Source organism: Dermacentor albipictus, chromosome 2, assembly GCF_038994185.2.
Source record: "Dermacentor albipictus isolate Rhodes 1998 colony chromosome 2, USDA_Dalb.pri_finalv2, whole genome shotgun sequence".
Taxonomy (NCBI): Eukaryota; Metazoa; Arthropoda; class Arachnida; order Ixodida; family Ixodidae; genus Dermacentor; species Dermacentor albipictus.
The window spans coordinates 74,381,603-74,401,142 of record NC_091822.1 but is presented as its reverse complement, the minus strand read 5'-3'; the positions used below and the strand labels follow the sequence as shown (position 1 = coordinate 74,401,142).

Below are 19,540 nucleotides of genomic sequence, written 5' to 3'. Positions count from 1 at the left end.
TTGCAATGAAACCTGAAGAAAGAGTTACCGATAACACCACACGGAATTCGATATCTCTCAGTACAAAATGAAAACAGCTTCCGCTATGACATTGTCATGATATTGGGGCTACATAGCCTTGGGCCACAAGAATGGGAGTCAGGCACGCAGACCCCAAAGGAAAGTCAGCCAGAGAAAACTTTATAGAGAGCATAACCTACATAACCTCCGCACAGGCCGCCATTGGAATCTGAACCTGGCAACGTTTAACGTTAAAACGCTATCTAGTGAGGCGAGTGTAGCAGTGTTATTGGAGGAATTAGAGGGTAGTAAATGGGATATAATAGGGCTCAGTGAGGTTAGGAGGACAAAAGAAGCATATACAGTGCTAAAAAGCGGGCATGTACTGTGTTACCGGGGCTTAGCGGAGAGACGAGAACTAGGAGTCGGATTCCTGATTAATAAGGAAATAGCTGGTAACATACAAGAATTTCATAGCATTAACGAGAGGGTGGCAGGTCTTGTTGTGAAACTTAATAAGAGGTACAAATTGAAGGTGGTACAAGTCTATACCCATACGCGCAGTCATGATGACCAGGAAGTCGAAAGCTTTTATGAAGACGTGGAATCGGCGGTAAAGTCAAAACAAAATACACTATACTGATGGGCGACTTCAATGCCAGGGTAGGCAAGAAGCAGGCTGGAGACAAGTCAGTGGGGGAATATGGCATAGGCTCTAGGAATAGCAGAGGAGAATTATTAGTAGAGTTTGCAGAACAGAATAATATGCGGATAATGAATACCTTTTTCTGCAAGCGGGTTAGCCGAAAGTGGACGTGGAGGAGCCCGAATGGTGAGACTAGAAATGAAATCGACTTCATACTCTGCGCGAACCCTGGCATCATACAAGATGTAGACGTGCTCGGCAAGGTACGCTGCAGTGACCATAGGATGGTAAGAACTCGAATTAGCCTAGACTTGAGGAGGGAACGGAAGAAACTGGTACACAAGAAGCCAATCAATGAGTTAGAGGTAAGAGGGAAACTAGAGGAATTCCGGATCAAGCTACAGAACAGGTATTCGGCTTTAACTCAGGAAGAGGACCTTAGTGTTGAAGCAATGAACGACAATCTCTTGGGCATCATTAAGGAGTGCGCAATAGAAGTCGGTGGTAACGCCGTTAGACAGGAAACCAGTAAGCTATCGCAGGAGACGATAGATCTGATCAAGAAACGCCAATGTATGAAAGCCTCTAACCCTACAGCTAGAATAGAACTGGCAGAACTTTCGAAGTTAATCAACAAGCGTAAGACAGCGGACATCAGGAACTATAATATGGATAGAATTGAACAGGCTCTCAGGAACGGAGGAAGCCTAAAAACAGTGAAGAAGAAACTAGGAATAGGCAAGAATCAGATGTGTGCGTTAAGAGACAAAGCCGGCAATATCGTTACTAATATGGATGAGATTGTTCAAGTGGCTGAGGAGTTCTATAGAGATTTATACAGTACCAGTGGCACCCACGACGATAGTGGAAGAGAGAATAGCCTAGAGGAATTCGAAATCCCACAGGTAACACCAGAAGAAGTAAAGAAAGCCTTAGGAGCTATGCAAAGGGGGAAGGCAGCTGGGGAGGATCAGGTAACAGCAGATTTGTTGAAGGATGGTGGTCAGATTATTCTTGAGAAACTGGCCACCCTGTGCACTCAATGCCTCATAACCTCGAGCGTACCGGAATCTTGGAAGAATGCTAACATAATCCTAATCCATAAGAAAGGGGACGCCAAAGACTTGAAAAATTATAGACCGATCAGCTTACTGCCCGTTGCCTACAAAGTATTTACTAAGGTAATCGCAAATAGAATCAGGAACACCTTAGACTTCTGTCAACCAAAGGACCAGGCAGGATTCCGTAAAGGCTACTCAACAATAGACCATATTCACACTATCAATAAAGTGATAGAGAAATGTGCAGAATATAACCAACCCTTATTTATAGCTTTCATTGATTACGAGAAAGCGTTTGATTCTGTCGAAACCTCAGCAGTTGGAGGCATTACGGAATCAGGGTGTAGACGAGCCGTTGTAAAAATACTGAAAGATATCTATAGCGGCTCCACAGTCACCGTAGTCCTCCATAAAGCAAGCAACAAAATCCCAATAAAGAAAGGCATCAGGCAGGGAGATACGATATCTCCAATGCTATTCACAGCATGTTTACAGGAGGTATTCAGAGGCCTGGAGTGGGAAGAATTGGGGATAAAAGTCGATGGAGAATACCTTAGCAACTTGCGATTCGCTGATCATATTGCCTTGCTTAGTAACTCAGGAGACCAATTGCAATGCATGCTCACTGACCTGGAGAGGCAAAGCAGAAGGGTGGGTCTGAAAATTAATCTGCAGAAAACTAAAGTATTGTTTAACAGTCTCGGAAGAGAACAGCAGTTTACGATAGGTAACGAAGCACTGGAAGTGGTAAGGAAATACATCTACTTAGGGCAGGTAGTGACCACGGATCCGGATCATGAGGCTGAAATAACGAGAAGAATAAGAATGGGCTGGGGTGCGTTTGGCAGGCATTCTCAAATCATGAACAGCAGGATGCCACTATCCCTCAAAAGGAAAGTGTATAACAGCTGTGTGTTACCAGTACTCACATATGGGGCAGAAACCTGGAGGCTTACGAAAAGCGTTCTGCTGAAATTGAGGACGACGCAACGAGCTATGGAAAGAAGAATGATGGGTGTAACGTTAAGGGATAAGAAAAGAGCCGATTGGGTGAGGCAACAAAGGCGGGTAAACGACATCTTAGTTGAAATCAAGAAAAAGAAAGGGGCATGGGCCGGACATGTAATGAGGAGGGAAGATAACCGATGGTCACCAAGGGTTACGGACTGGATTCCAAGGGAAGGCAAGCGTAGCAGGGGGCGGCAGAAAGTTAGGTGGGCGGATGACATTAAGACGTTTGCAGGGACAACATGGCCACAATTAGTACAACCGGGGTAGTTGGAGAAGTATGGTAGAGGCCTTTGCCCTGCAGTGGGCGTAACTAGGCTGATGATGATGATGATGAACCTACATGCGCGATGTATATTGTACTTTAACCTATCCACCATATTGGTTTTTGGTACTTGATGAGTTGGTACGGATGCAACATCTTTAATCAACCACACTGGTCAAGCAGCCCAAGGTGGGTTTTATGTATGTACATGCCTTTTCTGAATAAAAGCTTTAAAAAATCCGGCATGGTCTAGTGGCTAGGATGAATTCTGCTTCCCGCCACCAAGCGTGACGGACGTATGACGACGGGCTCCGTTGGAGCGGCTTCAACGGCCAGTGCTGGCCGCGGTAACAGAGCTATTGAACAGGAAACCAACTACCAGGTTTTTCTGCCAAATCTCCCAACCGGGCGTTTAGTTTTAAGTACTGTTTTTTTGCAGGCGGATATCAGGGTCCGCCCGTACCGGGTGGAAGATTTTCGAGACGCGTTGGCTAGGCAATCGCTGCTCTCGGATGTCATCGCCCTGGGGGCGTATCGGATGAGCCATGTCTAGGCCATCACGCTGAAGGATGCGGATGCCGTTAAGAAGATTGCAGGCGTCGGTAAGCTGCGCGTCAAAAAACGCCGCTGCTTGGTTATTGACCCGGCGAACCAGGACGTACGTCTCAAGCTCCATTGGCTGCTTCACACTGTGGCGGACGAGGACGTGCGTGTCGCGCTTGCACCGTACGGGAATGTTTCCGAGGTGGCCCGGGAGCGCTGGCGAGTGCACGGCGTGTCAGAGAAAGGCTCAACGAGCAGAATTGTCACGCTGAAATTGAAAGCTGGTGTCATACTGGACCACTTGCCGCACCAGCCTAACGTTGGGGGTGAGTTGGCGCTCGTCGTTGTGCCTGGAAGGCCTCCGTTATGTCTTCGCTGCCGAGGTACGGGACACATTCGTCTGGAGTGTAAGGTGCCGCGATGCGGAGCTTGTCGGCGTTTCGTTCACGAAGACGGCGAGTGCCCCCGTACTTATGCGAGCATCGCCGGCCCTGGAACCAGTGAAGATGCCTCGGAGCATTTGATGGATGAGGCGGACGCAGAAGAGGCAGCGAGGACAACTGGGAAAACGGGGACGAAGGATGGGCCTTCGTTTACGCCTCTGGTTAAGCAGAAGACAACGACAACGTTCACATCTTTTGCAGTGGTGGCATCTCAGCTAGCGCAGCATGGCCTCGAAAGCGACAGCGGTCACAGTGCGGTGGCCGATACGAAAGTTTCGCTGAAAACCCCGGACTGCGTGGAGCCTCGCAGTGCCGACGCCATGGACACCGACGATGAAGCGGCTGCCCTAACCGCTGGAAAACGGTCCCACGAAGAAAGCCCCGGTGAGAACCCTACAGCCTGGTGGAAGTAGCAGTGGGAAGCCGCCTCCAAAAACGACACGAAGTCGACGTTCGTCGTTGAAGCCGCGGCCAAACCTTTTGGCAGAGTCACGGAAGGCGGGTAAACTGCCTCCGTAATTATTTTTTTCTGTGTTCTGTGGAATGTCAGCGTCGGTTGTGTGTCGACAGACACAGTGTTTTTGGCTAAGATTTCGAGTTTGCGCGCATGCAAAGTGGAGGTTGCGACGAGGAAGTGCCTAAGACCACTTCGAGACAACCGCCAGAGAACCCTTTGGGTGGCCGGACAGTCAAACAGAGCATCATTGTGGAACATCAGTCGGGAGAGTCACATGGTCGACAGAGGTAGGCACCATGCGGGTCAGGCTCCCTTTTATTACGTAAACGTATGGTAGTTAAGCTCAGAGCCCCATTGCGAGTAGCAACTTTGAATGTTAGAGGGCTGGGAGCACGAAGGCGGCAATGTCAGCTTAATCGCCTGCTTCTTGATAGTGAGCATGACCTAGTAGCTGTGCAAGAATTAAAAATTTAATTATGGGGTTTTACGTGCCAAAATCACTTTCTGATTATGAGGCACGCCGTAGTGGAGGACCCCGGAAATTTCGACCACCCGGGGTTCTTTAACGTGCACCTAAATCTGAGTACACGGGTGTTTTTCGCATTTCGCCGCCATCGAAATGCGGCCGCCATGGCCGGGATTCGATCCCGCGACCTCGTGCTCAGCAGCCTAACACCATAGCCACTGAGCAACCACGGCGTGTATGTGCAAAAAGCAATGATAGAGTTGCAAGAACATGCTGACCGCATGGTGCCCCCTTTCCGCGCCAACTTTGAAGTGTGTGTGTGTGTGTGTGTGTCACACCGTTGGGGCATCGGGTGGGTGCAATCTCTTCATTCGCAACACATTAGGTATAAGCGTGGAGTCTGTATTTGCACGTGAAAGTGGCCGCTTCTTGGTTGTTGATTTTCTTTCTCGAACTTACACTGGTGTGTTTTGTGTGTTTATGTCCCGAATGTTGAAAATGAGCGTAAATGTTTTTTTTTATTCCATTGAGCCGTACTTGAATTGCGACAAGGTGTTGCATCTATTGGGAGACTTTAACTGTGTCTGTGCTGCTACTGACCGAGTGAAGCGTAGACCAGTCAAGGACAAGAGCGCTGAATTGTTGACTGAAATTGTGCACGATTATTTATTGGAGGACATTGGAAGTGTCTTTTCGGCTGGAACACGGCCTGAATACACGCACTTTCAACGTGACAGTCACACCAAATTAGATACGCTGTATGTTTCTGCTGATCTCGTACCACTATGCACTGCCTATGATGTAAAACCTGTGTCGTTTAGTGATCACTGCCTTGTCAGCACGACTTCTGGAACGAAAGGAAGGAAATCACGCTTTAATTGGTATCTTTGGAAATGAAATGAGAAAATTTTAGACGGTGAAGAATTTGTCAAGGAAATTAAAACCGATCTTGACGGTGTACTAGGTGCGCAAAGGAACTACTTTGCAGTTGAATGGGAAAATTTCAAAGAACGTGTGAAGCATAAGGAATGGAAAAGAGTAGCGCAATTCAGTATAAACAAAAAGAAAAAGAAAAGAACCTCGTGAACAACTTGAGTGCTTGGTTAGCATGGAAAGCAATCAGCCAGGAAATTCCAGTAAAGAAATAAGAAACTTGAAGTGTCATATTGAAAGTATTGACACTGACAGGTACAGAGCAGCAGTTGTACGCTCAAGGAGCGCTAACTTGTGGGCAGGCGAAGCGCCTAAAAAGCGGGCGCTATCAGTCGAAAAAAGGTACGCTTGCCAAAAGGAAATCAGGCAAATAAGATATCAGGGGCCCATTGCAAGCGACCCTAGTGATATTCAGCGGGCTTTTACGGAACACATTGCTGAACATTTTAGCAGTAGGCGCGAACATGCGCAAGGGTTTGAAGGGAACTTTTTACGACTAATGCCAACACTCGATGATGATGTAGGGGAACGTCGTGAATTGCCCATTACTTTGGAAGAGATTGAAAAAGCGGTAGATGATATTCCGTCTGGAAAAGCCCCGGGGCCAGATGGGCTGAACGCTGCCTTCTATAAAACATTTAAACAAGATGTTTCTCAGTTCTTGTTATAAAAGTGATAACAGAAGCCTATGAACGTAAAAAGGTACCATTGTCCTTTGGTATTTCACACATTGTACTTATTCCCAAGCCTGATGAACCGGAGAAACGAATGTTAGTGGGTTCCTATAGACCTATCAGCCTCACTAATGTCGACTACAAGGTGTACATGAAAGTACTAGCCAGACGACTTCAGAGTGTAATCGACAAATTAGTAGGGCCGCACCAAACCTGTGGCATCATAGGTCGCAGCATTGCAACAAATATACATGTGGTCAGAACCGTATTGGAATGTGTTGACGCACTTGGAATTCACGTGACTATGATACAGCTGGACTTGGCAAAAGCGTTCGACCGCGTCTCACATGACATTCTTTCCTCCATTCTAGAGCATGCTAACCTGGGTAGTGTAGTAGTAGAAGGAGTAAAAATGGCGTATGGAGATTGTATGACGCGTATTATAGTTAATGGTGACCTTACTGTCGGCCTCACAGTGTGTTCTTCGGTGAGGCAAGGTTGTTGTTTGCAGCGTATCTAGAGCCTTTATGTCTGACCATTCTCAACAGCTATTACGTCACGGGTTTCAAGCTGCAATCTGCTCAGGTGAAACTTCTTGCGTATGCGGACGACATAGAGGTATTTTGCACGAACAGAAATAGCATTTGTGAAGTTACGAACATTGTGGAAAGGTTTTGTAACCAGACTGGGTGTCAAGTAAACTGGGAAAAAAGGTCTGGTTTTTGGCACCGTGAATGGGATATTACACCGGAATTTTTCGCACGGCTGCAATGGTCTCCCATGCCAACGCGACACCTTGGTGTGCCCCTAGAATGTTATCGCGATCCCAGCCCACTCTGGAACGAAGAGACGTCAAGGGCGAGAGAGAAAGCGGGAGCGTGGCAAGGAAGGAATCTGTCAATTTTCTCACGTGCCTTTGTCTGCAATGTTTTTCTCATTTCTAAAATATGGTACCTCATGAATGTGCTGTGTGCTTCGCGGACTTCGATTCCAAAATTGGATCGTGTATTTGCCGTCTTTTTTTGGGCTTCCACCTGGGAAAAAAACGTGAAGAATAAACCTGTTTCTTTCAGTTAAGAGAGGAGGCCTTGGACTGGCCCACTTGTTTTTGTGTCAAGTGGTATCACGCTTTATTTTCTTTTGTGATGAAAATACCTTAAGAACGGCTATAAAGGTCCGATTGCAAAGGCTACTCCCAAGAAGCATAGTGTACTCTGGTGAAAACATGTGCTTTGCTGTAACCGCATTTTCGCTCGAGGTTGTGCTTTCTTGTAAGTTGTTAGAAGTGCCTTTTTCCCCAGTCTACTTGTACAGTGTGCCCAAGAAAAAGCTGTATAAAGATCTTGTGGACATGATGCTGCCGGTGCCATTGTACCGTGCGCCTTACAGTGGAGGCCCAGGGCAGAATATTTTAAAGCGAGTGAAGAAGGCGACAGTTAGGCCAGGCGTGAAAACATTCTTTTTCAAGTTACATTCTAATACACTACCTGTCAAAACGTGGCTTCAAGAAAAGGGATTGTTTGTCTCTTGGACAACGAACTGTCTGTTATGTAACAAGCCAGAGACAGTCGAACATGTTTGTTCTGGACGGCTGGGACGCGATATTCCACTGGGACGTCCTACAAAGAACTATCAAGAAAGAGCTACCACTAGACCCTTATGGTATCATGTTTTTACCGGTTAATCACGAAGATGTACCCTATGATTTGTTCATGCTTCTGAACAAATCACGAATGCAAGTAAGGCATGCAGACATTAATAAGCGCAGTGCACGTGAAAACTTTATTGAAAGCGCTGCTTACCTTTGGGAATGTATCCGGGCGCATCAAGACCCATTTCAGTGGGTAACACTTCTTGATGATTTAGTGAGATTGAAGAAATTTTAACATTGATCGCCTCAACTCAAGTGTAGCTGAAGTGTTTTATTGTTTGTGACTTTATTGTTTCTCGTGTGAACTTCGGAAATAAAGAAAAAAAAAGTTTCCTTACTGCGGATACGTTAGGCGGCCGTTCGTGGGAACCCAGTCATCGCGGAGCGTCTCATCATTTCTGTACTCGTTCTGCCGAAATAGCTCAGTTGGGAGAGCGCTAGACTGAAGATCTAAAGGTCCCTGGTTCGATCCCGGGTTTCGGCACCTTCATAGTGTGGTTTCTTTTTTTTTCATCCGTTGTACATAACAATACAACTAGCAATTCAGACTGCATTGTGAGCTTTTCTGTTACTTCCGCGATGCGCCACTGTTCATTTTTTTTATTTATTGCCGGTCTTCGACATTGTACAGGGTACACCATACAGAACAAAATTACATAACTACAGACATTTTGAACAAAAGATGAATGCCATCAGTCCAATAAGGACTGGCGTTGTCTTATTAAAATTCTCTCAGTGCTGTCAGAGGTTCTATCCTCGACAGCCACGCGGGTACACAATCTTCTCTTTTCTTTATTTCAATGAATCTAGACATGCTTTCTTCGAAATACGTACGCGCAGGCCTAGCGTCCGGGTCACAGTAGTACCCAGACATCCTTGCACGCCATAAACTGTGAAGGCCATTCAGCATTATTAAGTCGAAGGGAACCCCATCCTCATTCTTTACCGACAGATACCTGATTCCATGTGGGTTTAACGGTAACTCTTTTTTCATTGTTCGTTGTAGGACATCCCAGAAGAACACCCCGGCCCAGCAATGCAAGAAGACATGGTCTACTGTTTCGGCTTGCTTGCAAATCAAGCAGTGAGATCCCCAGGGTACAAGGAAGCCACGTTCTTCCATGAATGTCTTCACCGAGAGTGTCCCTGTGTGTAGTTTAAAAAGGAATGTCTTTACCCCCGTAGGCACCTCCATTTTTTTCACTCGTTTAAGGACATCCTGTCCTGGTCTTCCAGTGTATAGAACTCTGTACAATGGCACTGGAAATACAATGTCGCAAACATCTTCATATAATGCTTTCCTTTTAACTTCACTTAAATAATCAAACGAAAAACGAACAGAAAGAAAGCGCACACTATCCACAACTTCTTTAAGGTAACCCCGAAGCGTTCCCGGCACACTATCAGTACTAACGATAAGTGCCGGCAAAGCGCCTCTCAATCTTAGCTGGCATACCGTACGCAGAAATGGATCACTCACATCCCGAAAAAACAAAAATCTGTTGACGAGCTGTCGTACAAAAAGATGCGCCCAGTCCAGCCCCCCTTCCTTCACGTGCCTGAACAGATTGGTTCGGCTACACCTTTCCCAGGTAGAGCTCCAGATAAAAACCGCGAACACTCTGTGCAGCTTTTGCACGTTTACTCTTGAACAGTACATCGTTTGCATGACGTACCACAACTTCGTAATAAAAAACATCTTGCACACTGTTGCCTTTGCGAAAATTGACAGGTTGATGCCGTTCCACCTTTCTGCTTTTTCTCTAGTTTCTTTTGCTTGGTTCGTCCAGTATACATCGCTATTTTTGTAACTGTCCACGGGAACACCTAGATGTCTGGTCGGGGTACTTATCCTGTTTACATGTGCAAAATTGTCCGGAGCCGAAGACCACTCTCCGTGCCACAAACCAAGCGACTTGCCCCAGTTCACTCTACTGCCCGTCACATCGCAAAAATTTTTCACTACCCTTATCGTTTCCGTCACACTTTGTTTGCTTGTACAACACACTGCGATGTCATCTGCATATGCCAAGAGCTTGACTTCTGTGTCAGCCAAGCTGTAACCGCGTATTTGACCATTTTCAATTATGGCCAAACACATAGTTTCTATGTACATCCCAAACAAAAGAGGACTGAGGGGGCAGCCCTGACGCACAGAACGCATGACGTTAATGGGAGCCCCCAATGATTTATTCCCAATTAAGCGTGTTGTGCAGTTCTTGTACGCCAACGCCACTCCCTCAGTGATTATGGAACCAACATGAACTTGATCGAAAATGGCAAACAAAATTTCATGAGAGACACAATCAAAGGCTTTCTCAAGGTCGAGCTGGAGCACTGCGACTCCGCCCGAGGTGACATCACAGCACTCGAGCACGCACCGCATCGTGTGAATATTTGACAAAATCGACCTTCCTTTGATACCGCACGTTTGATGACCAGCAACTATTTCCTTTATGACGCTTTGAAGTCTGGCTGCCAAAACCTTCATAAAAATCTTATAATCAATATTGGTTAACGATATGGGCCTGTAAGATGTCACCAGCCTAAGTTTGTCCACTTGATCACTCTTAGGGATGAGTGTGGTATGCGCTTTGCCAAAGGAAGGTGACAAAGCTTTGTTAACATACGCATCATTAAACAGGTTTGTTAGCAACGGCGACAGTTCTTTCTTGAAAGCTTTGTATAAACAAGCGCGCAGGCCATCAGGTCCAGGCGATTTGCCTTGGTTCAAGCCATCAATCGCCTTTTGAACTTCGCTTTCTGTTATTTTCCCGTCTATTTGTTCTTTCGAGTCGTCGCTCAATCGCGGCATGCGACCGAGAAAAACCTTTTTAAACTCGTCTACATTCGCTTCTTGAAACGCATAGAGCGACTGATAATACTCTAGAAACGCTTGGCCTATGCTCTTACTGTCTTCAGCAATTGTGCCGTTCCGTAGAATCTTATCGACGCGAATTCTTCGACCATGCGCTTTTTCAAGTCCAAGCGCCCTTTTCGTGGGCGTCTCCCCAGCTACTATTGCATTTACTCTTGCGCGCACAATCGCTCCTTCATACCGTTCCTTGTCTAGCTGCTCGATTTTTTCTTTAATGGTTCGCACGTCTTCTCTATACGCCCCAGGCTCTTCACACTCAAGCGCTATCAGCTGCTTAAGTGTCTTTCGTAAGCCCTTTTCTTTCATTTCCTTCTCATACTTTAAGCAGCTCGATCTTTCTAAAGCTTTCATTTTTACGTTTTGTTTGAAGCATTCCCATTTCTCTGCTATTGATTCACTGTTTTCCTCACTTACTTTCCTGACGGCCTCATGCACTGCCTCTACAAATGGCTAGTCTTTTAGTAATAAGGCATTCATTTTCCATAGGTCCCAATTAAAGTCTTCTTCCTCTCCGTGCCTATATGACATTTCACCAAGCAGTGATCTGTAAACGATACTGGTGTCACAGAATAACTATGGAACTTTGGAATCATGCCTTGCGATACGTATATGCGGTCTAACCGCGCATGACTACTACCTTGAAATCGCGTGTACATGACTTCCCGCTCCCCCTCCAGGCACTCACAGACATCGTCCAGTTCATTATCCCTAATTAGCTTTGTCAACACACTATTGCTTTTATCGCGAATACCAGCATTATTCACTCTATCCCGAGCCCTCAAAACACAATTGAAATCCCCCAACAAAACCATGCACTTATCAGTGCTAACATACTGGAAAAGGTTCGCAAAAAATGAGGCGCGCTCTTCAACAGCATTCGGCGCATATATGCAAATGACTCTGAATGACTCTGACTCTGACCACTGCCTGGTAAAATGCAGGGTGGGCCGCAAAAAAGAACGAAAAGAATTCGTCTGGGAACTGTGGAAAATGAATGCTGAGCTTCTACGGGATGATACTTTTACCGAAACGGTAATGAATGCTCTGAATTCTTTTGGAAAAGACAGTTCTATGAAGTTGGGCGAGGAATGGGAGCTGATGAAACAAACTATTAAAATCAAGGCAATTGAAAGAAGTAGCGTACTACGATATGAAGAGAAGGCAAGAGAAAGGGATTTAAAAACATTACTGGAAAAATTTGTGACGATCGAATGCATGCAACCCGGCGCTTATCAAGAAGATATGCGTGTTATTAAGAAAAAGCTCGAGGTTTTCGATGAAGAGCGTTATCGAGGCGCGCTCGTGCGTGCGAGAGTAGAAAGACTAGCATGCGGGGAAATGCCTTCGAAAAGAGCACTGGGATTAGAAAAAAAGCACTCCAGACGCAAACAGATTGAGGCCATCGAATATAACGGGGTGGTAGTAACTGATATTAAGAATATAGGGCGTGCCTTCTTTGAACATTTCGAAAAGCTTTTCGCATTCAGGCCCGTCAACATGCAAAGTTTCAAGCACTTATTTTTGCAGCGAATGCCACAGCTGTCGAGTGTCGTTAAAGAAACGTTGGAAGGACAGATAAGTGAACAGGAAGTGATAAAGGCCATCGAAGACCTGAACCCTGGCAAGTCACCAGGTCCAGACGGTCTTTGCGCCGCTTGGTACAAATCGTTCACAAGCCACTTAGCTCCTATCTTGACCGTAGTTTTCAATGAAGCATACGAAATGAAAATATTTCCACCATCCTTCGGCCAGTCCAATACAGTACTAATACCTAAAACAGAAGAGACCGAGAAGCTCAAGCAACTTTCCTCCTATAGACCCATAGCGCTTACTAACTGCGACTACAAAATACTGATGAAGGTGCTGGCACGGCGTATGCAGTCAGTCATTAAGGAAGTAGTCGGCCCACACCAGACGTGTGGCATTCGCGGAAGAACCATCTTGACTAACATTCATAAGTTGAAGTGTGTGCTGGAGTGTTATGATGCCATGTGTGATGCAGTTGCGATCCTCCAGCTTGACTTGGAAAAAGCGTTTGATTGCGTTTCTCACGACATATTGCTCACCATCCTTGAACATGTTAATTTCGGCCACATAATCACTGAGGGGGTGACCATGGCGTACCGGAGTTGCTATGCGAGACTTAAAATTAATCAAATGCTGGGAGCCCCCATTAACGTGAAGCGCTCCGTTCGCCAAGGTTGTCCACTCAGCCCACTCCTGTATTGTGTTTACATAGAAACGCTATGTCAGGCCATCATTGAAAATGAATACATTAAGGGATTTTGCCTCCAAGCAGCAGAGGTGAAGTTATTGGCATATGCTGACGATGTGGCTGTATGTTGTAAAGATACGCAAAGTGTATTGAACGCTGCGAGTATCGTCAGACAGTTTGGTAATGCCACTAATAGCTTCGTGAACTGGCAGAAATGTTTGGGGTTTTGGCACGGGGGATGGGCGTCCGCACCAGACCACTTTTCGAACGTCACCTGGGTCACGACGCCAGTTAAGTACCTTGGCGCACCCCTTGATGCCTACAAGGACAGTAGCGAGTACTGGAAGGAGCGGACAATAGAAATAAAAGAAAAAGCCGACCGATGGAACGCCGGCCACCTGTCAATGTTCGCGAAAGCAACAGCGTGCAACATATTTCTCGTAACAAAGATCTGGTACGTAATGCAGGTCCTACAGTGCTCTCGGATTAATGTGCAGAAACTGCACCGCGTGTTCGCTGTTTTCGTGTGGGCATCGAGCTGGGAGCGATGTAGCCGAGATAATCTCTTCCGGCGCGTGAAGGATGGTGGTCTGGGGTTGGCGCACCTCTTCTTGCGTCAACTAGTAAACAGGTTCCTATTTTTTCGAGACACAAATGACCCATTTCTACGCACGGTTATCCAAATGAGGTTGTCAAGATCACTTCCCGAATTCGTTGTAGGCACCGAAATAATGCCAGGACCAGTTCGTGGTTTCTTTAGGGAAATAATTCAGAGTGTCTCCTTTTTGCGTGTTCGTTTTTCTAGTGCATATTTGTGGAGTGTAAAACGGAAAAAGTTATATCGTGATTTATGTGACAGTGTTTTGCTGGTACCCATGTACAGAGCCCCGTACAGTGGAGGCCCAGGCCTAGATGTATTGAAAAGGGTGAAGAAAATGCCAGTTGAACCAGCCACAAAATCGTTCTTCTTTAAATTACACACCGGTACTCTACCTGTTAAAATCTTTCTTGAACAACGTGGGTTCTACATGCCATGGGGAACCCACTGCCTTATATGTAAAAAAACAGAAAGCATAGATCATGTCTTCATCCACCGTTGGGAAGGGGTCTTCTTCTGGGACGTGTTACAAAGGACTCTAAAAAAGGAGCTACCTATAGATCCCCACGGAATCAGGTTTCTGCCAGTATATGACGACGAAGGTTTCCCGTACGACCTGATCATGCTTACGGGTCTCCACTGTTTATGGCGCGCAAGAATGTCGGGTTACCATTGTGACCCGGATACCCGACCGGCGTGTCTATACTTTTGTGAATGCATGCAACGGTATGTCGAAGTGCAGAAGTTGCAACAGCCTGTTCCTGAGTGGCTGTCGAGGGTTGAACCCCTGACAGCACTAAAGGAATTTTAATCCGACAACGTCGTGCCACAGTAGCGGACGGCAACGAATGTCGATATTACTGTTCTTTGTTCCGTTTGTGTATTCATTCCTGGTTGCTTCTTTGGTCTTTGTTTATATCATTTAGGAATTTATGTTGTGATATGTCGAGGACTGGCAATAAAGAAAAAAAAAGAAAAACAATATCTGGCTTTCAACCAGGAGGCCCGGGTTCGATTCCCGGTGTCGGAAATGCTTTTTGCGGTCGTCGTCTATAATATTTTTTTTTGTTTATTACCGGTTTTCAATATAACATCGCACATATGAATTTCACACTCATGACACAGATGCAAGCCTCTTGCAAGAGAAAAAGGACGACAAGAAACAAAAAAGCGCTAGAAAGCCGTCCATCCTCATAGGACTGACGTTGTTAAATTAAAATTCCTTCATGACTGTCAGAGGTTCGAGCCTCGACAGCCAATCCGGTACACGCTCTTGCATTTTGTGCATTTCAATAAATGAGGACATACACTCTCTGAAATACATACGCGCTGGCCGAGCGTCGGTGTCGCAGTGGTACCCGGCCATGCGAGCTCGCCATATAGAGTGGAGGGCATTCAACATAACAAGATCGTACGGCACTCCCTCTTCATCTTTAATAGGCAGATACCTGATCCCTTGGGGGTCTACCGGTAACTCCTTCTTCAACGTTCGCTTTAAAACATCCCATAAGAAAACTGCCGCCCAGCAATGCAAAAAAACATGATCAATGGTCTCCGGCTTCTGACAGATCAAGCAGTGGGATCCCCACGGCACAAGACAGCCTCGTTCTTGGACAAAAGTCTTCACAGAGAGCGTTCCTGTGTGGAGCTTAAAAAAGAAGGTTTTAACCCCTGGTGGCACCTGCATTCGTTTCACCCGTTTAAGGACGTCTTGTCCTGACCCTCCACTGTATATGGCTCTGTATAACGGCACATGAAACACAATATCGCACACATCTTTATACAGTGTTTTCCTTTTCACGTGACACAGATAATCGTTTGAAAAACGAACTGAAAGGAAACGCACACTGTCGGCCACTTCCTTAAAATAACCACGCAGTGTTCCGGTCATGCTTGCCGTACTGACAACATATGCAGGCAATGCGTCGCTCAACCTGAGCTGACATACGGTGCGCAAAAAAGGATCGCGCACATCGCGAAAAAACAAAAAGCGCTTGACAAGCTGTCGAACAAAAAGATGCGCCAAGCCCAGCCCCCCTTCCTTCACGTGCCTGAACAGATTTGTTCGGCTACACCTTTCCCAGGTAGAGCCCCAGATAAAAACCGCGAACACTCTGTGCAGCTTTTGCACGTTTACCATTGAACAGTACAACGTCTGCATGACATACCACAACTTCGTAATAAAAAACATGTTACACACCGTTGCTTTAGCGAAAATGGACAGGTTGGTGCCTTTCCACCTTTCTGCTTTTTCTCTAGTTTCTTTTGTTTGGTTCATCCAGTATTCGTCGCTATTTTTGTAACTGTCCATGGGAACACCTAGATACTTTGTCGGGGTTTTCATCCAGTTCACATTTGCAAAATGGTCCGGGGCGGAAGACCACTCTCCGTGCCACAAACCGAGGGACTTCCCCCAGTTCACTCTACTGCCCGTCACACCACAAAAACTTTTCACTACGCTTATCGTTTCCGTTACACTTTGTTTGCTTGTACAACACACTGCGATGTCATCTGCATATGCCAAGAGCTTGACTTCTGTGTCTGCCAAATTATAACCGCGTATTTGATCATTTTGAATTATGGCCAAACACATAGTTTCTATGTAAATTCCAAACAAAAGAGGACTGAGGGGGCAGCCCTGACGCACAGAACGCATGACGTTAATGGGGGCCCCCAATGATTTATTCACAATTAAGCGTGTTGTGCAGTTCTGATACGCCAACGCCACTCCCTCAGCGATGATGGAACCAATATTAGCGTGATCTAAAATGGCAAACAAAATACCATGCGAGACACAATCAAAGGCTTTCTCGAGGTCGAGCTGAAGCACTGCGACTCTGCCCAAGGTGACGTCGCAGCACTCGAGCACGCACCGCATCGTGTGAATATTCGAAAAAATCGACCTTCCTTTGATCCCACACGTTTGGTGATCTGCGACAATTTCCTTTATTACACTTTGAAGTCTGGCTGCCAAAACCTTCATGAAAATTTTATAATCTACATTGGTTAAAGATATCGGCCTGTAAGATGTCACCAGCCTAAGTTTCTCCACTTGATCACTCTTAGGGAGGAGTATGGTATGCGCTTTGCCAAAAGAAGGTGGCAACGCTTTGTTCTCATACGCATCATTAAACAGCCGTGCTAGCAACGGTGACAGTTCCTTCTTGAAAGCTTTATACAAACAAGCACCCAGGCCGTCAGGTCCAGGTGATTTGCCTTGATTCAAATCCTCAATTGCCTTTTCAACTTCACTTTCTGTTATTTTCTCTTCTAATCGTTCTTTTGTGTCGTCACTCAATCGCGGCATGCGACCGAGGAAGACCTTTTTGAACTCGTCCACATTTGCTTCTTGAAAGGCAAAGAGGGACTGGTAATACTCGAAAAACGCTTGGCCTATACTCTCACTGTCGTCGGCAGTTGTGCCGTTCTATAGAATCTTATCGACGTGATTCCTTCGACCTTGCGCTTTTTCAAGTCCTAGCGCCCTTTTAGTGGGCGTCTCTCCAGCTACTAATGCATTTGTTCTTGCGCGCACAATCGCACCTTGATACCGCTCTTTGTCGTGCTGCTCGATTTTTTCTTTAATGGTTCGCACATCTTGTTTATACGCCCCTGGCTCTTCGCACTCAAGCGCTATCAGCTGCTTAAGTGTCTTTCGCAAGCTCTTTTCTTTCATTTCCTTCTCAAACTTTAAGCAGCTCGATCTTTCACAGGCTTTCATTTTTACGTTTTGTTTGAACCCTTCCCAATTCTCTGCTATTGTTTGACTGTTATCCTCACAAACCTCCCTAACGGCCTCATGTACTGCCTCTACAAATGGTTGGTCTTTTAGTAGTAAGGCGTTCATTTTCCATAGGTCCCAATTAAAAGATTCTCTCCTCTTCTCCGTGCCTATGTTACATTTCACCAAACAGTGATCTGAGAACGATACTGGTGCCACAGAATAACTATGGCACTTTGGAATCATGTCTTGCGATATGTACATGCGGTCTAACCTCGCGTGACTGATACCTTGAAATCGCGTGTACATTACTTCCCGCTCCCCCTCCAGACACTCGCAAACATCGTCCAGTTCATTTTCACGTATTAGTTTAGTCAACACACTGCTGCTTCTATCACGAATACCGGCATTATTGGCTCTATCCCGAGCACTCAAAACACAATTAAAATCCCCCAACAAAATCATGCACTTATCGCTGCAAATATACTGAAAAAGGTTCTCAAAAAATAAGGTGCGCTCTTCTACAGAATTCGGCGCATATATGCACATGACTCGAAATTCAATTTCACGATAAACAAAATCACAAAAAACAATCCTTCCAGACTGGCATGAAAATACACTTTGAACAACAAGATCAGGCAACTTCTTTACAAACAGAACACAACCAGCGGACGTCCCTACCGCGTGACTCACGACCGCATAATATCTAGTCGTGAAACGCCGCACCATGCTCCCGGTCTCCTCCTCTCCGTCAACCTTGGTCTCCTGGACGGCTAGTACGTCTATGTCTTGGTCAGTGACCAACCGTAGGACCTGACTTTGCCTACGACTAGCCGCCAACCCTCTCACGTTTAACGTGGCGATAGTAAGTGACGGTAAGAGAGCCATCTTAACTAAGGAAAAAAAAGTAGGCCCGGAGCATGGTGCTTACCGTTCACGACTAGCCCTCGGCTAGCCGCCTCCGGGACCTCCCGGTTTGTTGGTGTCCTTAGACGTGGCCGCTTTGTCGGCAGGCTTCCTTTCAGGCGGTACATTGGGCTTTGGCTTGTAGCCCATCCGCCTCCCATGAGGCGTCTTCGTCGGCGGTCCCTCACTAGTGCTGGTTGCCCGATCCTCGCGGTCCTTCGTCTGGTCGTGGGTGCGCTGGACGGAGGCAGCAAGAGCCCCAGTACGGTCGTCGTCGTAGACGCCCTCGTCCTCCTGCATTGCGGTCGCGTCGTCAGTTGCGTCTTCACTGACGCTTCCCGTCGCCTGCCCCTGGGTCGTAGCATCCAGATCCGCCCTACTCGGCTTCTGGGTAGCCTCAGCCGCGTTGCCGTCCACCTCCAGAGTCGTCGTCCCACTACTTGTCTCTGTCGACACCATGTCACCGGTTCCTTTAGCCGCGTCCTCCGCCTCGGCCACGTCCATGAGGTGCTCTGCCGCAACATCATTCGCTGGTGGGCCTGTCACAGCGGCATAGGACTTCACGCATTCAGCGTCGACGTGGCCGAAACGTCTGCACCGGGTACAACGCGGTACTCTGCACTCACGCCGGACGTGTCCCGTGCCGTGGCAGCGCAGGCACTGCATCGGTCGACCTGGAACGACGACCAAGGCTAACTCTCCACCGACGCGGATCTGATGGGGGAGGTCTTCCACCTTCATGCTGGCCTTCAGCTTGAGAAGGACGGTCCTGGTGGTTGAGGTCTTGGTTCCCATGCCTTCAACGCGCCACCGCTCCCGGCTCACCTCCTCCACCTTGCCGAAAGCCGCGAAAGCCGTCCGGACGTCCTCGTCGGCAACGCCGTAGAGCAGCCAGTGAAGCCTAAGCTTCACCTGTTGGTCCTGCGGGTCACCGATGAGGCACCGTCGTCCCTTCACTTGAAGTTCCTTCAGGGCAAGCAGCCTTTTTGTTGCAGTTGCATCGCAGAGGGTCACTGCCCAGACGTGATTGATTTGGTACGCCCCTATGCATACCACATCCGGCAGCAGGCCCGTC

The 19,540-nt window shown here is 46.9% G+C and overlaps 1 non-coding gene across 1 annotated transcript; it reads left to right on the top strand.

Annotated features, from left to right (window-relative positions):
* Positions 1–8,558: 8,558 nt before the first annotated feature.
* TRNAF-GAA (transfer RNA phenylalanine (anticodon GAA)) lies at positions 8,559–8,631 on the top strand. The gene has a single exon. It is a non-coding gene; the product is annotated as a tRNA-Phe (tRNA).
* Positions 8,632–19,540: the final 10,909 nt, after the last annotated feature.